Here is a 6,000-nt window from a genome sequence, read left to right as displayed (position 1 = left end):
GGAGACAAATATTCAGTGCCAGATTTGAATTTATCATTGCTCATACTGTGTAATTTAATTTATTAAAACAAAACCAAATAAAACCTTTAAAGCATCTAATATTAAGTATTATATCATGATGGGGACTTGATTTAATGGATTCCCATTTTCCATGGGAATTCTCACGTTTGCTTGTAACATGTTACAAGTCCCTGCCCTAATCGATTTTTATTGGTAAATAAAGATGCCAATAGCCAATGGCTGGGCAGGTAGACTGAGGTGGGACCTTTAGATTTGCTTGGGCTAAGAACTGTGAGAGAGGAGGGAGTAGAGATCACTATGAAGGGCAAGAAGAAAGACCAAACCTAAAGGCCACCCAACATGTGAGAAGTAGCTAACGTGGCCACACGGGCCACTTTCTCAATTGTATTTGGGGTAGCAGAGGTAAATATAGATTTTAAAAGATGTTAATTCAGGTGTACCAGAGAGGAGTGTTTGCTAGCAGTGTGAAAGATTAGAAATGCCCAGACATTAAGCTAGTCAAGGTATATTAAAATTAAGTGGTGTGTGTGTGTGTGTGTGTGTGTGTGTGTGTGTGTGTGTGTGTGTGCACACGCGCGCGCGCGCGCGCGCGCATGTTTGTATGTCTTTCATTCGGGAATCCAGATAGCTCTTGGATGGGTAAATGCTTGCAACCTGTAAGGAGCACAGAGCAGTTAACTAACGACCACTACAATATCACAACATTTTTTAACTTAAGAAAATGAAAATCTACTTACATTTCCTCATTTCCACCTATGCTTTCCAACTTGAGCACCTTCCATATAAGCCCTGTCCATCAAGACCTGATCACTGTGCATCATATAGTCAATTAAGGAGCTCACTCCTGAATAATATAATTTTACCTCTCCATGTTAGCTTGTCTGCTTTAGTTGAACTTCATCATGTCTTATCTAGACAGTTGAGCTGTGATATCATGGATGAAACTTTCCTGTCGTTTCTAGGAGACACAGTCTTACAGCAAATTTGACCCTAGTCCTCTGGCTCTTACAACTGTTTTACGTCCTCTTCTGGGGTGCTCCCTGAGCCTTGGGTATAAGAGTTGTACTGCAGATGTATCATACTTAATATTAGAAAGCTAGCCATTTACCCAAGGTTAATGAAGTCATGGATCTTAGAAGAGGGACAACAACAAGTCCCTTTTTTGGGAAGATTTATTTATTAATTGTGTGTATGGGAGTTTTGTCTGCATTATGTCTGTGCACCACATGAGTGCCTGGTGCCTACTGAGGCCAAAAGAGGGCATTGGATGCCCTGAAAGTGCAGTTGCAGGAGGTTGTGAGCCACTATTGGGTGCTGAGAACTGAACCTATGTCCACAAATGCAATATGTTCTTCATCATTGAGACATCACTCCAGTTCCCAGCAGAGTTATTTTTTTTATCATTTCATATACCCACTAAATAATAGAGCTGAAATTAGAACCCAGAGTTGCTAGACTTTAGAGCTATTGGCACAACTGAATCTTTACTTCCCTATCAATAAATTGAAAATGAAAAAACTACCTTGCCAAATTAAAAGACATTGTGAAGCATCAAAGTTTGTGTGTGTGTGTGTGTGTGTGTGTGTGTATGTGTGTTTCTGTGCATGTGCATGCTTTTATAAATTTTATAAGTGCTGTGTTATGCAAATTTAAAGCAGTTTTCCTTCTATCTCTATCTAGTAGATCTCAATTGTAATGTATTTATTACTGTCGATAATTATTTTTCTATGATTGAGACAAGCAATAAAATATTTGTCAGGACATTGCTAAAAAAACAAAAACAAAATTAATTATTGAACTCAAATACCATTTCTTCTAACTAAGATATGTTAAATAACAACATAAAAGTGTCATGGCACACACCTTTAATCCAAACACATACAAGGTAGAGGCATGCCGATCTCTGTGAGCTTGAAGTCAGCTTAGCCTATAAAGCGAGTTCCAGGACAGTTAGACCTACATAGAGAGAACTTGTCTCAAAAAATTCCCCAAATAATTCACAACAATAAAAATAGATAATCCTCCTAATAAAAGAAAATCCTGAAAATATGTTCAATGGAAGTTTTCTTCTCAGAGTACACTTTGTAATGTTTTCCAGAGAAGAGATCAGTATGAGTTAAAAGAAGCATCAAAAGCCTCCATGAAAAAAGTGTATATATGTTAAACATCTTTATTTCTATTATTTTATTGACTATGATGTTTTTATTTATCAAAAACTCAAATCTGAGCACCAAATAATCATTGCAAGAAATACCTAGTAACTAAGGTGAATCATCTTACTAAAGTGAAAAGTAAACAGTGTGTTGTCCCTCTTGAGGAGATAAATATAAATATAAACATTGGAGCCAGGCTTTGGTGGAAAAAAAAAACAAATACTCTGCTCAGATAGTAGGGATTGTTTCCCTTCTTGGGTACAGCTAATTTTTATGATTTCCCAACTAAAACTTAAAAGGTTCCTTCAACCAAAAGGAAACATGATCATTGTCATAGAATGTATGTGTTTCTGTCACCTCAAAAATACTCCAAATATTGAATAAAATTCATACTTTGTACATTCATCCAACAATAGATATAGTGAGGTTAGTTTTTATCTTTGTTTTTTATTTAGATGTTTTCTTTACTTACAATATCTCCTTTCCTAGGTTTCCTTCCAAAAAAAATGGAAAAATAAAATAAAATTAAAAAAACCCCAAAACTAAAACAATCTCCTGTTCCTTCCCCCTCCCCCTGCTCAGCATCCCATCCCCTTCTGCTTCCTGGCCCTGGCATTCCCCTACACTGGGGCATAGAATCTTCACAGGGCCAAGGGCCTCTCCTCCCATTGATGACCAACTTAACTATCTGCTACTATACACATGTTGCCAGAGCAATCAGTCCCACCATGTGCAGTCCTTGGTTGGTGGCTTAGTTTCTGGGAGCTCTGAAGGTACTAGTTAGTTCATATTGTTGTTCGTCCTAAGGGGCTGCAAACCCTTCAGCCCCTTTGGTCTTCTCTCTAGCTCCTTCATTGGGGACCCTGTGGTCAGTTCAATGGATGGCTGTGAGCCTCTACTTCTGTATTAGTTGGGTACTGTCAGAGCCTCTCAGGAGACAGCTATATCAGGCTAGATTGTCCTTCCTTCAGTCTCTGGTTCATAGTTAGTCTCTTCAATTCCTTCCATGGGTATTTTGTTCCCCCTTTTAAGAAGGAATGAAGTATCCACATTTTGGTCTTCCTTCTTCTTGAGTTCCTTATGGTTTGTGGATTGTACTTTGTGTATTCCAAACTTCTGGGCTAATATCCACTTATCAGAGAGTGCATACCATCTTTTGTGATTGGGTTACCATACTCAGGATGATATTCTCCAGGTCCATCCATTTGCCTAAGAATTTCATAAATTCATTGTTTTTAATAGCTGAGTAGTACTCCATTGTGTAGATGTACCTCATTTTCTGTATCCATTCCTCTGTTGAGGGACATCTGGGTTGTTTCTAATTTCTGGTTATTATAAATAAGGCTGCTAAGAACATAGTGGAGTATGTGTCCTTATTACATGTTGGAGCATCTTCTGGGTATATGCCCAGGAGTGGTATATCTTGGACCTCTGGTCGTACTATGTCCAATTTCTGGAGGAACTGCCAAACTGATTTCCAGAGTGGTTGTACCAGCTTGCAATTCCACCAGCAATGAAGGAGTGTTCCTCTTTCTCCACAACCTCTCCAGCATCTTCTGTCACCTGAGTTTTTTATCCTAGCCATTCTGACTGGTGCGAGGTGGAATCTCAGGGTTGTTTTGATTTGCATTTCCCCGATGACTAAGGATGTTGAACATTTCTTTAGGTGCTTCTCAGAGTTTTTATCTTAATTACAATATGCAATATTCAATTGACTTATACATGCTTTGTTATAGTTTAATTAGAATCATAAAAATAAAATAGGCTTTGTTTTGTTTTGCTTTGTTTCATCTTATGTTTTTCCAGACACGGCCCTATTGTATAGCTCAGGCTATTCTGGAACTCAGGATTGATAGTCCTCAGCATTCTGAGTACAAGAATTACAGGCATGCACCACCATACCTTGGTCAAATGGTTTCTGTCTATTATATTTGAAAAGATGTAGGTGTGCCTTTCTTCATTCCTCTCATTAAGTACTTCTGAAAGTCTATTAATCATATTAAAATCAAACAAAAAACCCTTAAAATATTGATAAAACAACAACTGTCTAGAAAACTCAAATACTGAGGGGAAGCACCGCAGAAAATTTCTTGGGTTTCTGTTTTCTTACCTATGGCGGCAGAAAAAAAAATGATAATGCAAAAATGACAATGAGTGTGCTCATTAAAAGCCCCAAAAGCCTAGTCTCATATACCCATAAGTTCAGGAAGAGGGAAACCTAGGGAGAAATACAATCAACTCAACAACAGCTACTCTAAACTCACACCACAAGAAGCCTTACATTCATCTTCACCAGTTGACTTTGAGTAGTGAACCTAAACTTCTGCATTTAATTCCTGTAGCAGCGATGCCTTTTCTCCACAGGAATGGTAAAAGAAGAAAACTAGAATACATTGAGGACTTTACTTCCCAGCATCTATCTATAAAGACATTCCTCTCTACTGTGTCAGTGGAAGTCATGTACAGGGGCTAGAAGTTAGACCCCATCCAGTAATATCAGATATTACTTCACTTCAGGAAACCAATGGAAGATGAGCACGCAATCTAAATTCAACTATCTGCAGGAAAGTAGTACATTTTCATGGGAAGTCTTAACAGAAAAATAAGTTCTAGTATCCCGAAACCTAAGACATAAAGAATATTGTGTTCTGTCTTTGTCTTTATCTCAAGAAGTGTAAAAACCTCAACATGAGTAAGGGAACATCAATCTAATGGAAAACTGATATAGAATAAATTAAAATGTTCAGAGAAAATTTTTATAAGGCATTATATTAATTTTCCATAAGCAATCAAAATGATATAAAAATTAAGGAAATCATAACAAGGAAGTATAAGATGTAAAAATTTGTCTTTACTGGGTATAACTGGATGTGTATATTTTATTTTTAAAGCTACAGTCGGTGTATATACAGTTGTATATATCAGTGATATTATACAACTTTAAGTTATATATAGAAGCCATACTTCTTTTTACATGTTTTTGCTTACTTCCAGGTGTAATAGTCACTACTGACATAATTTCCTGTATTTTTCTATTTTTGAGTTTAAATATGTAATTACCCTGATTTAAAATATAACATCAGAATAGAGGGAAGAGAATAAAGATTAATGAACTTGATGATAGTTGAAAAATTCTGTATCTGGACCTTGTTGATATTTGTGTGTGATAAAATTGAATGATGTCAATATCAATTTTTGGTTTGGTATTTTAATATGCTTATCTAAAATGCAATTATAGTCAAAACTGTGATAAAGATGTATGAGATTTCTATTCACTGTCTTTGCAAATTTTTCTAAGTATAATTTTATTCAAGTGCTAGTATTTACAAATACCAACTAGAAATTAATGTTAAATAGACTCTTAAAAACGTAAAACATTTTAAGTGAAGTATTGTTAGTCAAACTTTTGCTTTAATTGGATACATGATGTATTTAAATGCCAAAGTAACTTTAAATAGAAAACATCTTATTAAAATTATTCATTCATGAGTTAATCCACTGACTTCACTTAAAACTGTTGTGTCTGCTTCTTTTGCTGTAGAGCATTATGGCAATTCACTGGTTTTGTTTTTACCTTACAACCAGTGACATACAGAACAATCAGTTTAATTCAAGAATGTATAGACAGTGGATGTCTATCAATTGCTCATTCACACTCACAAATCCTATGTCTTACCTTGAGTGGTCAATATAATGTCACCAGGTGGCAGTAGAGTATTATGACCACCAATATAATCATTAGACCTATAACACTCATAGGAATATTTTTAAACTCAACCATGGCCCTAATATATTTTTAATAACACTGTATCACACTATATCACAT

The sequence above is a fragment of the Mastomys coucha genome, chromosome X (assembly GCF_008632895.1).
Source record: "Mastomys coucha isolate ucsf_1 chromosome X, UCSF_Mcou_1, whole genome shotgun sequence".
Taxonomy (NCBI): Eukaryota; Metazoa; Chordata; class Mammalia; order Rodentia; family Muridae; genus Mastomys; species Mastomys coucha.
This window is presented reverse-complemented; position numbering follows the sequence as displayed.